General features: G+C 41.3%; 1 non-coding gene across 1 annotated transcript; it reads left to right on the top strand.

Moving 5' to 3' along the window:
* Positions 1–730: 730 nt before the first annotated feature.
* Positions 731–804, top strand: Trnat-ugu. The gene has a single exon. It is a non-coding gene; the product is annotated as a tRNA-Thr (tRNA).
* Positions 805–23,917: the final 23,113 nt, after the last annotated feature.

Below are 23,917 nucleotides of genomic sequence, written 5' to 3'. Positions count from 1 at the left end.
GATGGATCGCATGATCGCCCTGTTGTCTTTGCGTCCAAATTGCTCATGTCTGCGCAAAGAAATTATTCACTGATCGAGAAAGAAGCATTGGCTCTCGTATTTGGTGTTACAAAGTTTCATGACTTCTTGTATGGTCGTCACTTTACCATACTCACAGACCACAAACCTTTGACATCGCTTTTTCATCCGAACAAGCCTGTACCTCCACGTACAGCGCAGAACAGACAAGAGCGACTTTCATCATTAATGGATTAAACTTAGGTATCAAACTAATTACGTCCGCTTTCTGAATTCTAATTCCTTGTCATGTTCCAGACCTCACGTCAGTAGAGTCCTTCCCTCCTCACGCCAGCCTGCGTGAGCTAAAACGCGTGCATTTCGGCCCCCACTAGTAACACGGTGTTGGCTCTTCTGCCAACATAACAATTTTATCAACCAATCGACTGAAGAGTTTGATAAAATAAAGTTATTTGTGATGACAGTATCTTCGTGAACAGTTTCTGTCTTCATACATATAGATAAAGGCTACCCAGCCATTGACTTTCGTCTGTGGAATGCGCACAGGTTGCCCAGACTCTTATGGGAACCGCCAAAGCGTGCGCGGGTAATGAGTGAATGGGAAAATGTCTATAAGGTACATTACATATGTAGCATTGTGGACAGTTGGGAATGTGAGTCTCACGGGAAGCGCGCAAGGGATAAGTCGCTGCAGTCGCGCTATTCATCTGTGTCCTCGGTGGCTCAGATGGATAGAGCGTCTGCCATGTAAGCAGGAGATCCCGGGTTCGAGTCCCGGTCGGGGCACACATTTTCAGCTGTCCACATAGAGGTATATCAACAACACCTGTCGGCAGCTGAGGGTTTCAGTTAGTCATCATTTATTCCATGGAAAAGCTGCACGGTCATCTACAGTATCCGTTCTTTCGCGAACAGTTACTGTCTTCATGTATAAAATTATTTGTGTCAAAAATTTACTTTTTCATAGTTAGTGACGCAGCGAACTTTTAGAACCCTGGAATGTTCTGATTTCTTCCTACCGAAAATATCTGAGACCACCACACCTCGATAAGGAAGGCAACGAAACCCACAAAAGAATCATCTAAGTAACAAAACTTTAATTTATGACAGTAGGCACCCCTTTTGGTCTCAGTAAAAAATGACAGAAGTCCATGTAGTGGACACGTCATGAGCCAGACGTTGGACCGCCTTCACACTATTTCTTTTGCGTTCCCCTTCATGAAAACGCATGGGAAAAGTGAATATTTTTCCCTCCTTGTACGATTTCTGATTTGTCTTATTTTATTACGATGATCATTGCTTCCTATATAGGTTGGCGAAAACAGAGTATTTTCGCATTTAGAGGAGAATGTTAGTGACTGAAGTTTTTTCATGAAGTATGTTCGGTCTATGCAACTAACTGAAGGCAGTTTGTTATTGCCATATGCGTTTTGCTTCTTTTATTTGTGAAGCATCTTCAGTGGCCTGTAATACATGTTTATTTTATACATATAATAAATGTATTATAGGGTAGTTACAAAATGTTACTATGCTACATTTTGACTTGTTTTTCTCTTGTGTTTCAGGTTAGAAACAATTTTGTAGCACAAATTTTGTGATGTGAAATTATCGTTCGGTGTTACTAACGATTTTCAGCGCTGTTAGCCCATGTCTGTGGTCATCGAGATGTTTGCATTAGTCTCCACGCTCCAGTTGGCCAATTCCCGACGTTCTTTCACCAACATCTGTTTCAGGACTTTGCATGCATCACTTGCACTTTACATTTTATGGTCAGCATGTCTGCCCTCACGGTGTATAGTGTTGTCAACTGCCGCTGCCCGTTTATCTTTCGTCTTCTGTTTGTGTTGGGTATGTGGTTTGATATTTTTCATTTGTTTTGTGTATATGCGCGTATTTATTTTGTTGTGTGGTAATGTGTTATGAGTGTGTGATTTTTTTGAGTTTTGCATTTGTGTGTGTGTGTGTGTGTGTGTGTGTGTGTGTGGTTAAAAGAGAGAGAGAGAGAGAGAGAGGGTAAGAGAGAGAAAGAGAAGGGGGGAGGACAGGATAATTCACTAATTATTTATTCTGGTTATGTTTCAGATCTCTGTTTGCTATCGTTTTAGCGGCTAACATGTTAAGAGAGTTATTGCTTACATGGATTTCGTCATTAAGTAGCTTCTTTTTCATTGCAAGGGCTCTTTGTACGTGAAAATCCTTGCAGTGTCAATAGCATTTTGTTGTGATTACTCACTCTGATAACTGTCATGTCACTTGCCATGTTGGATTGTTCGTGTCCATGTTTTATGAGGTCTTCTGCGGAGGTAGAATGGCTTTTTTCTTATTTCCAACTTCTTGTATATCCTTTATATCTGTTTTGAAGTTTCTACCTGTCATTCCCAGATATTCACATTCTTCACATGACTAAGAGAAAAAACTGGTACACATTAACATACACGCACAAAGCAAAACACAAGATGGCAAATATATTAAAGAAACGGGTTTACACATGGCTTACAGAACAAGAAACACACTCGAGCCATATTTACAAACAACAGAGAAACTAGATAACCACCAAGGAGCAGGTATAGACCAGTTACAGTGCCACATTACGAAATCTGTGCGAGAAATATTGGTGATAACCTGAAAAACAAGAGAAAAACATGTCGAAATGTAACATAGTAACATATTGTAACTAGCACATAATACGTTTATTATATGTATAAAAAGAAACATGTATCACAGGCCACCGAAGATGCTTCACAAATGAAAGAAGTGAAACGCGTATGGCAATAACAAACTGCCTTCAGTTAGCTGCATAGACAGAATACACCTCCAGGAATTTTGAAGCAACTAAGGAAATATGGTAAACACAAAAGAATGAAGTTTTTTGTTTTAATGATTTCTTCCTCACTCGCTTATCACATCCGTGACACTATCTTCCCTCTTTCGCTACAGTACAAAATAGGCTGCCGCTCTCTGGATATTTTCGACGTGCTCCGTCAATCCCATCTGGCCAGAACCCGATAACGCACAGTAGTAGACCCTACTCCATCAGAGGACGGAACGCTTACTGCAGGCAGTCTCTCTAGTGGACCTGTTGCATCGTCTAAGTGTTCTACCATTAAAACTCAGTTATTGGTTTTTCATTCCCACAATATTATGTATGTGGTTGTTCGAATTTAAGTTGTCCATAATTATAATTCCTCGGCGCTTAGAAGGTTTTACACTCTTCAGATTTGCGTGGTTTATCGTGCAACCGAGGTTTAACAGATTTCTTTCAGTGCTGTTGTGGATGACCTCAATTTTTTAATCTTATTCAGAGGCTGTAGCGTCCCCTTGGAAAAATTAATGAATTACTGCGCTTGTAAACCCCTTACGTTATTTGATTTTCAAACAGCTGAGCAGAACTGAACATACTCAGACATTTCGCTAAACACAGGAAAAACACAAATACACAAGGGTACTCAAACACACACCGGAAAAACACAAAAGGAAAGGAGAGGGTTTGTTTTCAGTGTAACATTTGGTACTGCAGTTCAACCCAAAACTTCATTCTATAGATATTTCCTCTTATTTCAACATTTGTTTCCACCAAAAAAATTCTATCCAAGCATTCTTTCTATATTTATAAATTCACATATTTCTTACCTCATTATTTATTTTCCATTATCTTACCTCATCATTTATTTCCAAGAAAATCCTACCTAAACCTATTCTCCCTAAACCCTACTCTTTTGTTCATATCCTCTTTCAAAATCCTTTTTTGGCCAAACCATTTTCTTATAGCTTCTCAATGCATTTCTTCCAATTTATCACAACTCATTCTCTTATATAGCCTACCCCTCTTAAGCTAACTTAAATCTACTGAGCTCAGATATATAAACTAAGGAACGAGGCAATGCAGCAGCACATAACAAATTAACACAAACAGCTATGACAAAAAAAATCCAAATTGGCAAAGCTAGCAGCAATAAATATAAATTAGCAAAGCAAATGCAACATTACAACTAATATGAGCCAATGTGCAGCAACAAGAAAAATAGATCAGTGGAAAAACTGGCTTAACAGAGTAATACAAAGTGAAATTCAGTAGCACTATGCCTGGCAGACAGCATCAGCAAATGCTCTAACTTATATCTAAACATGACAAACACACAAGCAGAAAAAATAATACACTAAAGACAACAATGCAGATAAGGGAAATGTCTATTCACAACTTAATGTCTATGTAATTAAAGTGGTGCGCCACAATTTATTCAATAAAAAAATTACCAAGTACTTGAAAAGAAAATTATGGATGTAGTTATTGTTAGTACTCCCTTCTTATGTTCTTTCTTCTCCAAGTGCTCCTTTTTCGAAGAATGTGGATCATAAAATTATTATTTAATAGATCTGTTGACAGAAAGTGTTTACATTAGCAAATGCATTTAATTTTATTTTATAAAACCATTGCTGCAACACAGCTTGAAAACAGATATCAAATGAAATAAGCAACTATGTAAAGTAAAGCATAACAATATCATTCAATAGTCATGTGGTATTTGATATGTTAGTAGAAATTCTCTCAATTCTCGTACAAATACACTTGTCACAATCAGGTGTGCAGATGTAAGAATATTTCCCATCGGTTCATAAGCATTTCAGTAAATAGCACGTAGTACGTGCTCCACAGAACAATCATATGTTTCCAAGTAATAGCGTGTCACATTTGCGATGCTTTCTGCAAAGGAATGTCAATAGTCAGGTTAATGGCCTATTTTTTCTCCACCTAATGGCTTTTTCTCCAGCCAGGTGACACAGCCGGGCGCCGACGACACATTACGTGAGGGTCACTTAACTTTCTTACCAAAATATTTACGACAGCAGTGACAGTCTCATATAAAAAAAATTTCACAGGTTGAGAATTCGCGTTACGAATGTGTAGAACCAAAATGCTATAAATATAACAGTATCCAAAAATATTTCGTCGGCATTGTAATACATTCACACATTTACACACATTTCATAACTCTGAACGTACGATTCTTGGTTTCCAACATCCATTTTCACAAATCTGCGTCCCTAACCACTACTCATTATTCCTTACCTTATTACACATATACATATTCGTTGACATTCTTCAATATTTCATCATTATAAACATGTAGCATAATCAAATTCCTGGTATAGCATCAGCTTATTGATCATAAACATAGGTCAACAGCATGATACACATCGTCATCGTAAAAATATCATAACACCTCAATCAAATCTCAAAAACGTCGTAGCTTTCTGCAATAATGTCAAAACCTAATAAAATTCTCTGCTCATTTCAATAGTGTCATCTACCTCAAACGTACTTGAAAAATCATGATCCCATACCAAATACATCATTCAAAGCTCTCATAGAATCACTACGGTTCCGAAAAAATATGAAGAGTTCACAAAGTACAGACAAAATACAATTTCATAAGTGTGAAGTTATCGAACTGTGTAATTACGCAAACATCTGTCACTGATGTAGTAAAAAAATGTTTGTCTCTTTCAGTTAAATGATCAAATAGCTGTGTAATTTATGTGTTATGAAATATGGTACCGATGAGTAAAGTTGTATAAGCAAATACCATGTTGGGTAGGGCTCCTAGTGCTTGCCAAACACATGGTACACAAAGTAGGCGAGTACCCCCTGAGGATTAAAGTAATTATACCCTCAGGTGTTACAGATTACAGCAATGGAATGAAATGTATCACGGAAAACCTTTGTATCATTGTACTTCAAATATCTTTAAAAATAAATGATTTAAGTACAAAATTAATCACTCAAATGCGTGTCCTGTAGTGCTAAATATGCGTCTTGCTGTAAGATAATTATGTGGAAGTGTCGTAGTTATCGTCCTCCGAAAGGTAAGTTCTGCAGAAGTCAATGTACTTACCTCATCATAAACAAAAGCGAAATGCTATGTGTATAGATATCATACTTATTACGTACAGTACCGTGATCAAGAAAGTACTACACTGTAATATAATTTTGTGCTATGAAAAAGGCTGTCTCATTGTAGCTATATCACAAAAGTTACTACTAAAATATGTTTTACTTTCCAGAAGAGTTCAGAAAAACTGTGCAGATATGAAACAGATCCAGCACAAAAGCAACAATGTAAATTGTGTCACACATTAGTAGCATTGTGATATAATCGTGTAGCTGTCAAATAAACCAAATACTAAGTCATCTTTAATCTTACAGGAAGTACTTCAAATAAAGAACGTCTTTTCAAGTAAACCAAAATGTTGCATTAAAATCTCATTAGCAGTATATGTTCTAAGTATGTAAGCCTTATAGTCGTTACATAATCATGCAAATAAAAAGCAAGAATGTACACACATAGTAACACTGTGTCGTATGTATGACAATGTATTCGTAATTACTGTCTAAATATGTTCCCTACGTTATAGACTGGATATTGAACTTTCAAACATTGTTGCATGTTAACAGTTTCTAAGTCTGACAAAGCAAACAAGTAACGTGAAGTGAAAAGTTTTATGGCAAAGACAAAGTTGAAAGCAGATTATCTTTCAATAAACAGTTTTACATGTGAAATGTGGTGCAATCCTTTACTCTTCCTACTATGCAGAGCTCCAGCTTCAACGGAATTATCATGTGGTATATGGTACATCGGTAAAGAATGCTCAAATTTTTCTCAAGGTTAGCGTCTTATGTTATTTTTCTCTGAGCCAGCTGGCGCATGTGGCTGCCTGCTGTGCGAGTCATTGTCTGCTATCTCTTTGTTGGCGTGTGTCGTTATTGGGATTAGGAGATCTATCTTCTACAAATTCACCTTGTCAAGAACCCGAGACAGAAGCCAATAGGCAGTTTGTCAACAAGTGGCCACGAAAGCCTTAACAATTTTGTATGACCTGTAATTGTTGTGCTCCTGTTTTCGAGTTCCGCAATTGTCAGTGTCAATTTACAATTCTTGTAACATCCCTGAAAAGCTTCAATGTCGTCTTTGCAACGTCCTGCCAAAATAATATGTTGTAAATGTTCAGGCAATTTGATTAAGCAAATGCGGATGAGTTCTGAAGGGCTGTATGGGTTTGAAAGATACTGATTCTTATGTAACATGTTTTCGAAATATTTGACAAGACTAGAAAATTCCGATTGTTCGAAATGTTTCATCATTATGATGCTATGTTTTACTCGGTCTTGTGTAGCTTGAGACCATTATGCTGAGAGGAAGGAATGATAAAATTCTCCTTCACTGTGGCAGTCGTGAATGACCGATCGCATTCTTACAGCTGGTTCATTTTCTAAGTAGCCACACATAAATTCTAACCTGTGCTCCAATGACCAGTTGGGAGGAAAACAATGAGAGAATTGATGAAGCCATGCTTGTGGATGAATGTACATGCCAGAATTCTAAAATGTTTGGAATTGAAGTGTAGTAATGAACAACTTATAGTCAAAATCATCATGTCGGCGAGTCGCATATCGGTCATTGTTACTTCGTTTCGGCGGTTCAGTCTCAAAAGTCAGTGCCCCTTGCCAATTTCTTTAATAATTTTCGAAATGCCCTGTGTTATTATTTTGTGACTTTTCCGTATTTCTAAGTCCCTCTTCCCGTGTTGGAGCGCAAGTCTCGTCTGAAATATGTAATTCTTGTATCAACTGTGTCAACTGATCTTGTACTTCCCGGATTTCTCTTTTGTACTGTGTATTGATTTGATTTTGATTTTGTTTGAATTTTCTAATTTGTTCATACTCTTCTGTGTCAGTGAAGGCTACGGGTCTTGTGCCAGTCATATCATAATCTACCTTCGTGGATAAGTTGGTGAACTGATCCGAAAGTTCGGCTACTTTCTCCGATACAGAACTTATTTCCTCAGTGTGTTTTTCTGAATCAAGTTTCAGAGTATGCATTTGTGTGGAAATCGTATCTACTGTGTCCTTTAAGTTTTGCTGAGTTTTTGCAAGTTGCGTAACTGAATCGGTAGGTGCAACTGAATCAATTTTAGCTTGCAAAGTGTCGTGATTTTCATGAACAATAGCTTGCAGTTCTTTTATGACTGCTTCGTGATTCTGTAATGCATTTTCATGACGCGAAAAATTAGGTTGGAAATGCTCACAAATTTGTGTTTTTACATCATTACAGATTTTTTGACATTTCGATTCGGTTTTAAGTAACTCAGCAGTTAAACCTTCACGTGTTTGTTCAAGTGTGGTGTCTAACTTTTGAAGCTGTTGCTGTGGCTGTTTTTGATTTTGTTCCATTGCGTCTAACTGTTGCTGTGTTTGTCTCTGGTGTTGTTACATTGTGTCTAACTGTTGCTGTATTTGTCTCTGATTTTGTTTCTTTTGTTGCATTAATTGCAATAATATTGTATAAGCGTCTGGAATCTGTTCCTCTATGCTTTTCGGCAGTGCATTTGCACTGAGAACATTCACATTTTGACGAGCAGAAAATGTGTCTTGACTTATTTGAGAAAACGGTGAGGACGCAAAACCTGAATCTACAGTATTTGCAAGATTGTGTTCTGTCATTTCGGATTCCTGAGCAGAACTGTTGCCGACCGATCGATCGATAATGCTTCCTTGTTCACTAATTCTTTCACTGTCTACACCATTATTTGCCGCCCGCTCCATTTCCCTATGCACAATTACCAAATTACTATGTTGAACATTAGTTAATTCATTACACGGTGGTGCTGATACACTGCTATCGTCTTCACTGTCATTTTTCACTTTACTTTGGAGCCAAGTATTTCGTTTTTCACACGCCATAATTGTCAAAATGTTTCACACGGTAACACAGAAAAAGCACAATTGAAGGAGTAAAATAAGAAAACACATTAACATAGCACTGAAAATAATATCTAGTTAATTGCAAGCGGAGCTGCGAAATACTTGGTGCAAATCTACATGCATACCACAACTGTTTTACTGTACAACAATGAAAAACTTCAACTACAAAGGAAATTCTCTCTATAATTACGCGCTAGCAATAAACAATAACTACACTAATTACACAAACTACAAGAAAAAACCAGAAGATTCCATTGAGTAATCCTCGGTAAGGGTCGACTATGTAACGTCCCCTTAGAAAAATTAATGAATTACGGTGCTGGTAAACCCCTTATGTTATTTGATTTTCAAACAGCTGAGCAGAACTGAACATACTCAGACATTTCGCTCTTTACTTATGCTGATCAACATTAAACTGACACACAATATTTTTAGCGCAACGCAATCTGACTTTGAAAAATCCCTACAAAAGAATGGCCCTGACTAACAATAACCTATACCCTTCATGAATCACTTACCTCACAAAACTCTTCGTTACTCGAACTACTGCAATACAGCGAGCGCCAATACTGCCAGCTAAACAAAAGATTCTAACTACTGAAAGCACTAACTACTGATAGGCATAGGTAGCAAATGAAAGATTTTGATAGAGAACAAACAATGTATTTACCTTAATAGTGTTCAAAAGTCATAATACATATATATCAGTTCATGACATCCAGTCTTACAAATTTACTGTCTATGATGGACACACGTCCACATCATCCACTCTCAAAACTCCACCATCTCTCTCCCCACATCCACCACTCCTGGCGGCTCACCTCCAACTGCGCAACGCTACGCGCTGTTAACAGCCAACTGCCCAACACTACAATAGCAAATTCCAACAATGCAAACCAGCCACAGACTTCACACAGCACAGTCAGTGATTTTCATACAGAGCACTACGTGGCGTTACCAACATAAAAACCTACACAGCCTACTTATAAGGCAACTGCTGATTTTTGCACCTTGCAGATATCCTGTCTAAGTCATTTTGCAACTGAGTTTGATTATTTTATGACTTTACTAGACGGCAAATGACAGCAGCATCTGCGAACAATGTATGAGGGCTGTTCAGATTGTCTCCTAAATATACAGGGCAGACATCAGTAAATCCGACAAAATACAGGAACGCATTCCTGACTGGAAATGGAGGAAAAACAAATTCGTACGAATGTTTGTCCGGAAATGGGCGGTGTGCGTGCAACGACAACAAATCGTACCGGAACAGAATATAGAGCCGCATTTCTGTCCCCAGGTATCAGTGCTGGGGCTACACTTGTTTCTTACTAATATAAATAATAATATGCTCTTTACTATTGCAGGTGATTCTAAAATATTTCTGTTGGCTGATGACACTAGCTTGGTAGTACAGGATGTTGTCGTAAACGTTGGCACTTTCATAAGTTCATTGCTTGTAGAAAACAAAGTAACGCCAAATCACTGTTTCTTACAAACAATTCAACAAAGCCCGACACAGAATGGGTGTATGATTAATTCAACTGAACATTTAAAATTTTTAGGTGTTCACATAGATAGTCAACTGTCATGGGAAACCAATATTCAGGGTCTTGTTCAAACATTTAATGTTGACGTGTTTACTATTAGAACAGTATCAGAAATAAGTAAATAAGTGATAGTTCGCCACGAAAAGTAGTCTATTTTGTTTATTTTGATTCACGTGTGGCGTATGGTATTATATTTTGGGGTAACTCCTCCCACTCTCAAGAAACAGGCGGTTCGGGCAATAAGTGGCGTAAGTTCGCGAATCTCTTGTCGAGCCCTGTTCATTAGTTTGGGTGTTCTGACATTGGCCTCTCAAGATATGTGTATTCTTTAATGTTGTTTCTTGTTAACCGTATCACCTTATTCCCAAGAATTAGCAGCTTTCACCCAGTTAGCTCTAGGCAGAAATCCTATCTGCATTTGGATCGCACTTCCTTGACTCTTGTGCATAGCCGCGTGCAGTATACTGCAGCATCCATTTTCAATAAGCTACCACAAGAATTCAAATATCTTCCCAGTAATCCACGCGCTTTCAAATCTAAACTGAAGAGTTTCCTCATAGGTCACTCCTTCTATTCTGTCGAGGAGTTCTTTGAAAAATGAAGATGATTCCTGTGGTATATTGTTGATTACGATAACATAAACTTACAGCGTGACGTTTTAGGATTCATAAATATTTAATTTTGAGTTATTACTTTTCTCTTGTAATTGCATGTACTGACACTTTCCATGACCATAGAGCTTTGGTCCTCAGTTTGGTCCTATGGGACTTGACGTTTAAAATAAAATAAAAAGTTCAAACGACCAAACTGAATGGAGAAACAAACCTTTCCATTAGAACTTCTGAAGACTTAGTAGTTCAAAACAAGTAACAAATGAACCAACCCTACAGCGCCTCCCCTATACCCTCCTCTTTACATCATGTCTACACCTTTGTCGATTTAAATATCCTACCACAATTTAAATATCCTACTTGTAGCATATTTCTAAATGGTGAAGGCCTCTTCTTGTAACATAAATCAGTATTTTTATACATATTACCTCTTACTGAAACAAACAGACTCTGCCTTTGCTAGTATTCCAGATCATATTAATGCATGAACAGAAATAAATCAGCAGTTCATTTGAAATTTTGTTCTTGTTTTAAATTTAAAGCTCTTGGTAATGTTAACAGCTGCAGTTCGTTACAAATAGTAAAACTTTTATACACATTGCCTTTAGCCGAAATAAACAGAATCTGGCTTTACTAATATTCCATATCACGTTAATGTAAGAACACAAATGAACAGTTCATTGGCTTTAAATATAAGGTGTTTCGCCAAACAAACAGCTTTAGTCCATTACAATCACTATAACATTTTTTACATTTTATCTGTAGCTAAAATAAACAAAATCTATCGTTCCTAACATTCCAGATCATGTCAATGTAAGAACAGAAATAAATCAGCAGTGCAGTTGAAGTTTTGTTGTCCTTTTAAACTTAAATATAAAGTTCATGGTCATACAAACAGCTGCATCTCGTTGCAAATACTATAACTCTGTACTGTTTATTCCTGGGCATTCATGTTAATGCCAGTCTTGATTAAAGTACTTGCACGTAAATTGACTTTATTACACGCTAATATATGAATAGAAATAAAACATCAGATCACTTGAAGTTTGTTCTTGTAGTAATTCATTCATTGTTTTTTACCTCTCACGTTAATTTCACTGTGATTAAAGTTTTTGCCCGTATATCGACTTTAATAGATGCAAGAAAAAACAAATGACGTGTCTGTGCAAAGTATACCTATGTCATAATTTTTTGTCAAGATCTTTGTAACAAGCAACAGTTGTATAGCACATGCTAGATGCTGGCAACGTTTAGCTATCACAGTGTAAATGCTTGCAGATTGTGTAAAATTGTGTGAAGTAAAGCATGAACTGGCCATCAAAATGGAAGGAGACAGATGGAAAAAAATGGCTCTGAGCACTGCGGGACTTAACATCTGAGGTCATCAGTCCCCTAGAACTTAGATCTACTTAAACCTAACTAACCTAAGGACATCTCACACATCCATGCCCAAGGCAGGATTCGAACCTGCGACCGTAGCGGTCGCGTAGTTCCAGACTGAAGCGCCTAGACGGATGGACACCAACAGAAAAAACCGCCCACGCTGTCGCAGTAAGTGCAAAAAACAGAAAACAAAATTTACATCCATAGCCGACGACTAGCATTACGCTAGAAATAGTGATGTAACTTCCAGAAAACCATCTGAAGACGAACCTGAAAAGGTTCCAAACCGGTTCATGTATTTACATTCAATTAACAGTCGCTGATTCTAAAACGTTCGTAATGTATAAGCATAAAAAATACAAATAAATCGTATCCACCCCAGAACAGATAGCGGTTGTCATGCGGATTACAGATAATCGTTCTTTGGCTTACATTATGTTCACGGAACATTTGCCTGGAGCCTGTACTAGGGTTCGTCTCAATATCCCGTAGAACTGGGTTCTCCAAACCCGTTGTAAGTACTGTCCGCCACCTCCCTGCACGTTCATCTGTCTGAAAGGACTCGTGATAACACAAACGCCGAAAGACGGCTTCAAATGTTGCGTGACGTGGTTGGTGTCTGTGAGGGTACTTGTTTTGGTACAGCCGTGCTGTCTCTCGACCGCTTCCATCTGCTTGGCCACACACGAACTCCATCTCAGCTTGTCCCTGACATGCAAACCGGACCATTCTGCAGCTTACAGCTCGCTGCGTCAAGCACACAGCCTGCAACACACAAGGAACACAAGGCGCGTGGTCAGAGGAACCGCCATCTACGGTGGCAATGATACGTTACACACATGTTCATAGGACCTTTTCTTTCTGCATTTCCCCTTCAGGAATCCGTCCCTGCAGTTTGCCGATTTTGTTAGTGTTCGCGCTGTAAATTAAGAACAGCAGAGGGCTTGTAAAATCTGCATGGGGAACTCCAGAAATCACTTCTGTTTTTCTGGATGACTTTCCGTATATTACTACGTACTGCGACCTTTCTCACAGGAAATCGCTAATTCATCGCACAACTCGAACGATACTCCATAGGCAGTCAATTTGATTTGACGTTTTAATTTCACATTACGGACATGTGATTAGTGAAACTGAACAGTTCAAATTTCTAGGTGTTCGGATAAATAGTAAGCTGTCGTGGAAAGCCCACGTTCAGGATCTTGTTCAAAGACTTAATACTGTCATTTTTACTATTCGAACGGTATCAGAAGTGTGTGATCGTTCGACACGAAAATTAGTCTATTTTGCTTATTTTCATTCGCTATTGTCCTATGGCATATTTTGGGGTAACTCTTCCCATTCTTAGTACTCCGTCTTCAGGCCACGAGTGGGCTACCAGGACCATCCGACCGCCGTGTCATTCTCGGTGGAGAATGCGGATAGGAGGGGCGTGGGGTCAGCACACCGCTCTCCCGGTCGTTATGACGGTATTCTTAACCGAAGCCGCTACTATTCGGTCGAGAACTCCTCAATTGGCATCACGGGGCTGAGTGCACCCCAAAAAATGGCACCAGAGCCTGGCAGCCTGGATGGTCACCTACCCCAGTGCCGGCCACGCCCGACAGCGGTTAACTTCGGTGATCTCACGGGAACTGGTGTATCCACTGCGGCAAGGCCGTTGCCACCTTCACATTCTAAAAGGATATTTTTGGCTCAGAGACGGGCGGTTCGGGCAGTAAGTGGTGTAAGTTCACGAACCTCTTGTCGACCTCTGTTCACGAGTCTGGGTATTTTGACATTGGCCTCTCAATACGTACATTCCTTATTGTCGTATCTTGTAACCAATATTAAAGTGCGCGTCATTTACGAAGGCGGCCGAGTTTTAGGTTTGTTCTGCGCATCTGACGTCACAAAACACAGTCAGCCAATGAAGAGAGAACGACGTTGCCAGAGCTCGACTGCAGTGCAGAGCATGGACGAGTGTCTTCAGTCATAAATAAAGTAATTGAACAAAAGCAATGCCGCAATGTCTTGATAGCAGACTTTCTGTAAAAGAAAGTTTGGAAAAAGCATTCTTTATACCAATTGCTTCATATTCTATTAATTAATTAAACCAAACAAGCAATAAGTCTCCTAATTCAGGCGATAGCAAGGAAATTCATTCTCACTAACCGCTTTTTTGCAGTACATTTCCTATTGTACTTCGACGAAACGTGAGTAATTCATAGTCATACCAACAGTGTGTGTCGGTATTTTGCGTGAGCCGTTAAAGTCCTCCAGGAACTATGTTGAATGTTGACCTGCGTTAGTGTAATGGTGAAAGTGTTTGACTGCTACGCAGAAGGTTCTGAGTTCTAACCTTATTTGGTGCTTAATATTTCCTTTATTTAAAAACAATATCGATGTGTCTTACTTCATAAATTTTATTCGTTTGAATGTAATTTTTTGAAATTTTAAATGGCAACTAAAATCGACCATACGGAAAGCATACGCTGTGGACTTTTACCTCTGCAAACTCCTCAAAATTTCGTGCAATGGTTTACTACATTTAATGCTGCACAATAACTGCGTTTAACATCGAAACAAAATTAAGTCATTTAAGGGGGGAAGGTATCAGTCAAGAGGATGTGTAAAAATCAAATTTTTGGGCCAAATAGTTTTTGTGAAATCGGATGATAAGTGTGTCAAAGCAGTCGGAACACCATGTGTCTGCACAGGCGAGCAGTGCAGTGATGACAAAATCGCGTACAGCGCGGAATGCGGGGAGCACATCTCTGTAGCAGCGAAAGGGTTAATGCGGCCGTGGTGGCTTTACTTCATAAACTGCGCGCTCCCCCCCCCCCCCCCCAAACGTAAGTTTGCGAACTATACTATGGCGCTGCTTCTCTTGGCGCGTGCAACTGGCAACGCAGCAATCTCTCGCGTCTGGGCGGGCATGTGCGAGCCGCCAAGATAAAAGAATTGAACTACAGTTTATTCCCAAGAATAAGCAACTTTCACTCGGTTAATAATCGGCAGAAATTACACCTGAACTTCCTTAACTCTTGTGCAAAAAGGTGTGCAGTCTACTGCTGCATCCATTTTCAATAAGCTGCCACTCGAATTCAAAAATCTTAGAAGTAATCCACACGCTTTCAAATCGAAACTGAAGACTTTCCTCATGGGTCACTCCTTATATTCTGTCGATGAGTTCCTTGAAAAATTTAGCTGATTCTTTTGTTGTGTTGCTGATAGCGTTTACTTAAACTTATCGACTGACTTTTTTAAGGTTCACGAACATGGTGTGGTTCATCTGTAAACGAGACCGCTAGTAGAACACTAATACGACCTGCTTGAGCGTTTGGGATCTCTATCAGGTCGGATTGAGGGAGGACATAGAAGCAATTCAGAGGTGGGCTGCTAGATTTGTTACACACGCGAGTGTCACGGAAATGCTTCAGGAACTCAGGTGGGAGTCTCTGGAGGAAAGGAGGCGTTCTTTTCGTGAATCGCTACTGAGGAAATTTAGAGAAGCAGCATTTGAGGCTGACTGCAGTACAATTTTACTGCCGACAACTTATATTTCGCGAAAGGCCACAAAGATAAGATAAGAGAGATTAGGGCTCGTACAGAGGCATATAGGCAGTCTGTTTGGGAGTGGAACAGGGAGAGAAGATGCTAGTTGTGCCACGAGGTACCATCCGCCACGCACCGTATGGTGGATTGCGGAGTATGTATGTAGATGTAGCTGTAGAACAATTATTTTTATCTGTTATTACGTTTATGTTGCAATTTCATGTACTGACACGTTCCATGACCTTGGAGATTCGCTCCTCAGTTTGGTCCTACGGAACTAGACGAGTAATAAATAAATACAGTAGAGCGTCGATTATCCGAACGTCGGTCAACCGAGCGACCGCTTAACCGAACTGTATACTCGCTCGCACCTGTTACTCTCCCACCCTACCGTCCATCATCCCCCTCACTCCCAAACCCAAGTTTCCCACGGTAGTCGCCGCACTGGACCACCGCTGGCGGAACATCGCTTCTAATGGGGCCTTCACAAGACGCTGATGACATGCCAAGCCGACAGTCGCTGTGTTTCAACAATCAGCACACTTCTGTCGGCTAGGCACTGGCAGTAGAAGTAGCGGCAGTATCAAAGCTGTTCACAGCAACAGCTGCGCCAGCTCAGAGTTGAGGCGTGCCGCTCCGCGCATTTTGAAGAATTGCGCGCCCCCAAGAAGAGCTTCTCACTGTGCAAACAGTTACCTTCTGTTCTCTGTTACGACCACTTGTGTGCTGCTGCGTGAAGAAGTGGACTTGACGATACAAAATGCTTAAACGTGAACGTGTTGTACTTTCTATGAGGGACAATTACGAGATTATTAAAAGTACAAGGTGGGGAAGTCGACAGTTACGGATATAAAGAAACAAAAGACGAGAATAGCAAATTTCATAGCTATGCTTGATTCTACTGATGGATAAAAAAGGCGTAAAACTATGAAGCTCGCCACTAACAGAGATCTAAATGATGCTGTTTACAAGTGGTTTGCACACAAGAGATCGGAAGGAGAACCTATATCAGGTCCAGTTTCAGATATCTGTAATGAAAAAAGTACGTGACTTAGCTGCTCGTAAGCGTGTAGGCTTGCTTAGACAGACCAAAATAAAGGATTTTTTAAACGTTATATTTTTGTTTAATAAACTGTGCCACATACTATACAGGGTGTTGCACAAAGGTACGGCCAAACTTTCAGGAAACATTCCTCACACACAAATAAAGAAAAGATGTTATGTGGATATGTGTCCGGAAACGCTTAATTTCCATGTTAGAGCTCATTTTAGTTTCGTCAGTATGTACTGTACTTCCTCGGTTCACCGCCTTGATTTCATACGGGATACTCTCCCTGTGCTGCTAAAACATGTGCCTTTACAAGTACGACACAACGTGTGGTTCATGCACGATGGAGCTCCTGCACATTTCAGTCGAAGTGTTCGTAGGCGTCTCTACAACAGATTCGGTGACCGATGGACTGGTAGAGGCGGACCAATTCCATGGCCTCCACGCTCTCCTGACCTCAACCCTCTTGACTTTCATTTATGGGGGCATTTGAAAGCTCTTGTCTACGCAACCTCGGTACCAAGTGTAGAGACTCTTCGTGCTCGTATTGTGCACGGCTGTGATACAATACGCCATTCTCTAGGGCTGCATCAGCGCATCAGGGATTCCATGCGACGGAGGGTGGATGCATGTATTCTCGCTAACGGAAGACATTTTGAACATTTCCTGTAACAAAGTGTTTGAAGTCACGCTGGTACTTTCTGTTGCTGTGTGTTTCCATTCCGTGATTAATGTGATTCGAAGAGAAGTAATAAAATGAGCTCGCATTCGGGAGGACGACGGTTCAATCCCGCGTCCGGCCATCATAATTTAGGTTTTCCGTGATTTCCCTAAATCACTCCAGGCAAATGCCGGGATGGTTCCTTTCAAAGGGCTCGGCCGACTTTCTTCCCCGTCCTTCCCTAATCCGATGAGACCGACGACCTCGCTGTCTGGTCTCCTTCCCCAAAAACAGCCAACAACAATAAAATGAGCTCTAACATGGAAAGTAAGCGTTTCCGGACACATGTCCACATAACATATTTTCTTTCTTTGTATGTGAGGAATGTTTCCTGAAAGTTTGGCCGTACCTTTTTGTAATACCCTGTATGTTCCTAGTGAAGTTGCCTTTGTATGTTACTTTGTAATACTAAAAGAGATGCGTGTTTTTATGAATAAATTTACTCTACAGTACTTCTTTTTGGCAAATAAACATGTACAGTTCGACTATCCGAACAAACCAGTTTTCCGAACACCCATGTCCCCGAATTACTTCGGATAATCGGCGCTCTACTGTAAATAAAAGTCTCTTGTGAGTTTCCTTTACTGGATTCATGTTCCGCTTGCTCTATGTACAGATTTGATAACATCAGGGAGTGACTACAAACCCTGTCTCACTCCCCCCCCCCCCCCCCCCCCCCTCACCAACTGCTTTCTTTTTTTCATGTCCTTCGCTCTGCTGTTCCAGTTCGCTTCCGAGCGCGCACCAGCCGTGACGTCAACCTCTTTCGGCGCGCTCCAGGACTAGACGGCAGTCCCGTCTGCGTGCGACTTAACGATCCGATGTCTACCCGAGTGCCAAGTGCTGGTAGTCAGCTGCGTCCTCCGCAGCGGGGCCCGCCAGACGCCCTGTCCAGGGCGGCAGATCTGAGACGCCACGGCGCTCTCCCGCCTCCGACCGGCGCGACTCGGTGCGTCGCCGTGGGGCGGCCGGCGTCCTTGGAGACGGCGCATGCGACAACGCATGGAAATTTAATGAGTGCGCCATAAAGTGGTTCCCGGAACCAATTACTGGCGGCGCAGCGCGACCGGCTTCGGAGAAACGGCCGACTGTGTCCCGCTGTCCCGCCGTGGCGTATTTACGGCCGCGGAGGCGGCGTTACGCAAGGGGGGCGGCGTTGTCTGGGGACAGCGGGCCTCCACGCCGCCCGCGGCTCTTCTTGCGGACGACCGCCGCAGACAATGGCCAGCTGAGAGGCCCCTCAAGTCGGCGCCGAGGCCTTTTCTGTACTTTACGAGCTCCCTGCTGCCGCTTTCCGTCTCAAGACTCAACTCGTCCCACTGCGTGTGGCCACCGCACAGACACAACACGACAGGGGGACAGCGCGGCAACCACAGCGAGGCAAACTCAACTGCGCTCTGCCACACTACTGGCCATTATAATTGCTACACCAAGAAGAAATGCAGATGATACACGGGTATTCATTGGACATATATGTTATACTACAACTGACATGTGATTACATTTTCACGCAATTTGGGTGCATAGATCCTCAGAAATTAGTACCCAGAACAACCACCTCTGGCCGTAATAATGGCCTCGATACGCCTGGGCATTGAGTCAAACAGAGCTTGGATGGTGTGTACACGTACAGCTGCCCTGCAGCTTGAACACGATATCGCAGTTTATCAAGAGTAGTAACTGGCGTATTGTGACGAGCCAGTTCCTCGGCCACCATTGACCAGACGTTTTCAGTTGGTGAGAGATCTGCAGAATGTGCTGGCCAGGGCAGCAGTCGAACATTTTCTGTATCCAGAAAGGCCCGTACAGGACCTGCAACATGCGGTCGTGCATTATCCTGCTGAAATTTAGGGTTTCGCAGGGATCGAATAAAGGGTAGAGCCACGGGTCGTAACACATCTGAAATGTAACGTCCACTGTTCAAAGTGCCGTCAATGCGAACAAGAGGTGACCGAGACGTGTAACCAATGGCACCCCATACCATCACGCCGGCTGATACGCCAGTATGGCGATGACGAATACACGCTTCCAATGTGCGTTCACCGCGATGTCGCCAAACACGGATGCGACCATTATGATGCTGAAAACAGAACCTGGACTCATCCGAAAAAATGACGTTTTGTTATTCGTGCTCCCAGGTTCGTCGTTGAGTACATCGTCGCAGGCGCTCCTTTCTGTGATACAGCGTCAAGGGTAACCGCAGCCATGGTCTCCGAGCTCATAGTCGATGCTGCTGCAAACGTCATCGAACTGTTCGTGCAGATGGTTGTTGTCTTGCAAACGTCCCCATCTGTTGACCCTGCGATCGAGACGTGGCTGCACGATCCGTTATAGCCATGCGGATAAGATGCCTGTCATCTCGACTGCTAGTGATACGAGGCCATTGGGATCCAGCATGGCGTTCCGTATTACCCTCCTGAACCCACCGCTTCCGTATTCTGCTAACAGTCATTGGATCTCGACCGATGCGAAGAGCAATGTCGCGATACGATAAACCGCAATCGCGATAGGCTACAATCCGACCTTTATCAAAGTCGGAAACGTGATGGTACGCATTTCCTCTCCTTACACGAGGTATCACAACAACGTTTCTCCAGGCAACGCCGGTCAACTGCCGTTTGTGTATGAGAAATCGGTTGGAAACTTTCCTCATGTCAACACGTTGTAGGTGTCGCCACCGGCGCCAACCTTGTATGAGTGTTCTGAAAAGCAAATTATTTGCATATCACAACATCTTCTTCCTGTCGGTTAAATTTCGAGTCTGTAGCACGTCATCTTTGTGGTGTAGCAATTTTAATGGCCAGTAGTGTATGTCATCGACGCAAATGAGTGCGGTGTGCCGCAGTGGTACATAATGCAGCAAGTAACTATGAAGTACCATGCAAGTGCTAATGTTCAGCAGTTAACGGCGAGAAATACGAGGAGTGTTCAAAAAGTAAGGTGAATTCATATATTTATGAAAAAATATTTATTTATTCATGAATATTCAGGTTGTCCCCCTTCAAAGTAATCCACCTCAGACACAATACACTTGTGCAAACGCTTCCTCCAATCCTCGAAACACTTCTCATAAGCACTTCTTGGTACAGCCATGAGCACATCCAGCGATGCAGTTTTTATTTCCTCAGTCGTAAAAAATCTTCGTCCTCTCATAGGTCTCTTCAGTTTTAAAAAGTGCAGGGGACCAAATCCGGTGAATATGGTGGCTGGGCATGACTGTCGTGCTGTTTTCGGCCAAAAGATCTCTCACAAGCAACGATGAATGTCCAGGTGCATTGTCGTGATGCAAAAGCCATGAATTGCTTTTCCACAATTCCGGATTTTTTTGCGTATCGCTACTCACAAACGGCTCATAACGCCAAGGTAATACTCCTTACTGACCCTACGACCTCGGGGCAAAAATTCATGACGCACTACACCATGGTAATTGAAAAAACAAAAAAACAGTGAGCGAATGTTTGGCATCTGATTGAACTTGGCATGCTTTTTTCGGTCTTCCCTCTCCGGGATGCTACCATTGGGACGATTGGGCTTAGGTTTCAACGTCATAACCGTAAACCCATGTTTCGTCACCAGTTAAAATCATCATTAACGTCATTCGAGAGCTCCTCAGCGATGTTAATGTGACAGTTCAATTTTTACGGCTTTCGTGGCCACTTGCTGACAAACTGCCTATTTGCGTCTGTCTCGGGTTCTTCGGCCGAAAAACCCGACACAGAAGCAAATAGGCAGTTTGTCCTCTGATCGAAATTGAGAAGTTTTGGAACAACTTCGCTGACACACGTTTCATGCCCAAAACATCCACAATAATTGCATGACACGAGCCTACCGATATGCCAACATCCTCAGCAGCTTCCCTTACGGCAATTCGGCGATTTTCCAAAACCATTTTCTTCATAGTTTCGACGTTATCATCTGTTATTGATGTGCTGGGGCATACAGAGCGAGATTCGCCATTGGCATCTTTTCGGCCATCTTGGAAGCGCTTTTACCACTTGTAAACATTTTTTTTTTACTTACAGCGGACTGACTGTATGCCACTGTCGACATTTCAAGTGTTTTAGAGCACTTGATTCCATTTTTCACATAAAATCTGATGCAAATTCTTTGCTCCATTTTTTTATAATGATCGAATATCGCCGAGCACACTAAAACTCGTCTAATCTTTCTATCTGTCAAAAATAAACGAAGTATGTTGTACACTTCAAACTGTGAACGTATGTTCGGGACATCTGTGCCAACATAACAAAAAAATCGATAATCGAACGTACGTTTCCCGTGCAATTTGAAAAGTTACCTACTTTTTGAACAGCCCTCGTATATCTGATTAAACTGTATGAACATTTGATTTACGTCATCTTTCGACAATAACTATAACATACTCTTAAAAATATTCCAATTCCAGGCGAACGACTGTATGATATTCAGAATGAGAAGAACCGTTAGGAAAAATTCAGTTGAGGTTTCGTTTTCATGTCGTTTAATACATCCTTTGTAATAAACAAAATACGTTAGTAATTTAAGAGGCCTCTTCGCAGTATTGGCTTCAATTACTGTATAACCTACAGTTGGGTATTTATGAACAGTGGGATTATTGGTGTGGTAATACAAAACGAGCAAGTGGCTCTAAAAAAACAATAAAAGTAAACTCAGCTTCGATCCCGTCGACACATAATTCTTCTTTGGTAGGCTGTCTAGTTCGACGATACTCGCTTCCTGCCACAGGGACGGGTTGCTGCTTTCATATGTGCACGGTGGAATGTAATACTAAAGCAGGAACTCGGATCTTACATCAGAATTTTTGAAATTTTTGTCGATTAATTCACTTCGTAGCACTCAGAACACCTTGCATAGTGCGAAGAAAACGTTTCCGAAAACCTGTATTCAATAAAGTTCACCGCGACTGCCTATACCTCATTCCATCATAACTGTACGACACCAGATTGCAGAGTCCAACCAAAGCCATCACACCTACAACTAACTCACAAATAGCCTAGACTCATACTGACTATTGCTTGGTACACATATCAGTCGACATATATACATGCAGTTCAGAGATATTTGAATACATCGATCTTTGATGTTACAAAAATATATGGTTCAAATGGCTCTGAGTACTATGGGACTTAACATCTGAGGTGATCAGTCCGCTAGAACTTAGAACTACTTAAACTTAACTAACCTAAGGACATCACACACATTCGTGCCCGAGGCAGGATTCGAGCCTGCGACCGTAGCGGTCGCGCGGTTCCGGACTGAAGCGCCTAGAACCGCTAGGGCACACCGGCCGGCGACAAAAATATATGTAAGTATCGATATCATCAAAATTATTTCCAAAAAGAAACAAATGTAAATGATATTTTATTAATAAAGGCACTGGTTATATCACAGAATAGAAAAGAGTCGTGCGATCTGCCACGTCTATATTTCTGTAAGTAGCAAACACAAACAACGAATTTTGTGTTTTGATGAACGGGAAAATCGAAAAGTTCTTTTTCATACCCTTTTATAGGTGTTCAATAACCCCGCCCTCCCTCCCCCCTTGAGATGCACGGCATAAGTGAATGCGGTATTCAGATTGTTCCCACACTGCAGCGAGCATGTCTTGAGTTACAGTTTCCACAGCTGCTGTTACACGATGTCTCTGTTTCTTCATTGTTGTTGGTAACGGAGGGCCATAAACAGAGTCTTTTATAAACCACCACAAGAAATAATCACATACAGTCAGGTCCAGTGACCCTGGAAGCCAGTAATGAAGGCTGAATCATATGGTCTAATGCGACCCATCCATTGTTCAGTAATTATTTGATTTCAATGTCAATTTGGCGATGCCCCATCCTGCTGGTAAATGAAGTGGTTCGAATCAGTCTCCAACTGTGAGGAAAAAAGTTCTCAAGCATATTGAGATGTGTGCTTCCTGTAACAGTGTTCTCAGCAAAGAAAACTGGACCATAGCCATTTTCCTGTGAAGCTGCACAAAACATTAACTTTTGGAGAGTCCCTCTCACGTTGTACAACTTCATGCGTTTGTTCTGTACCCATACTCTCACATTATGACTATTCACCTTTACATTTAAATGGACTGTTGCCTCGCCACCAAACACTAACCGTCGAAGAACACTGTTATCCTCCATCTTGCCAAGAACGACACTATAGAACTCTACACGTTCTTGTTTGTCACCTTCACAAGGAGCTTCTAGTAGCTGAATTTTGTATGGTTTCATGTGTAAAGGACGCCACAACAGTCGCCAGATGGACATCGGGGGCATATTGAGCTGTTGAGCTGCA

The sequence above is a fragment of the Schistocerca piceifrons genome, chromosome 6, assembly GCF_021461385.2.
Source record: "Schistocerca piceifrons isolate TAMUIC-IGC-003096 chromosome 6, iqSchPice1.1, whole genome shotgun sequence".
NCBI classification, from domain to species: domain Eukaryota; kingdom Metazoa; phylum Arthropoda; class Insecta; order Orthoptera; family Acrididae; genus Schistocerca; species Schistocerca piceifrons.
Note: the sequence above shows the minus strand (reverse complement) of the source record. Positions and strands in the feature narration are given on the sequence as shown.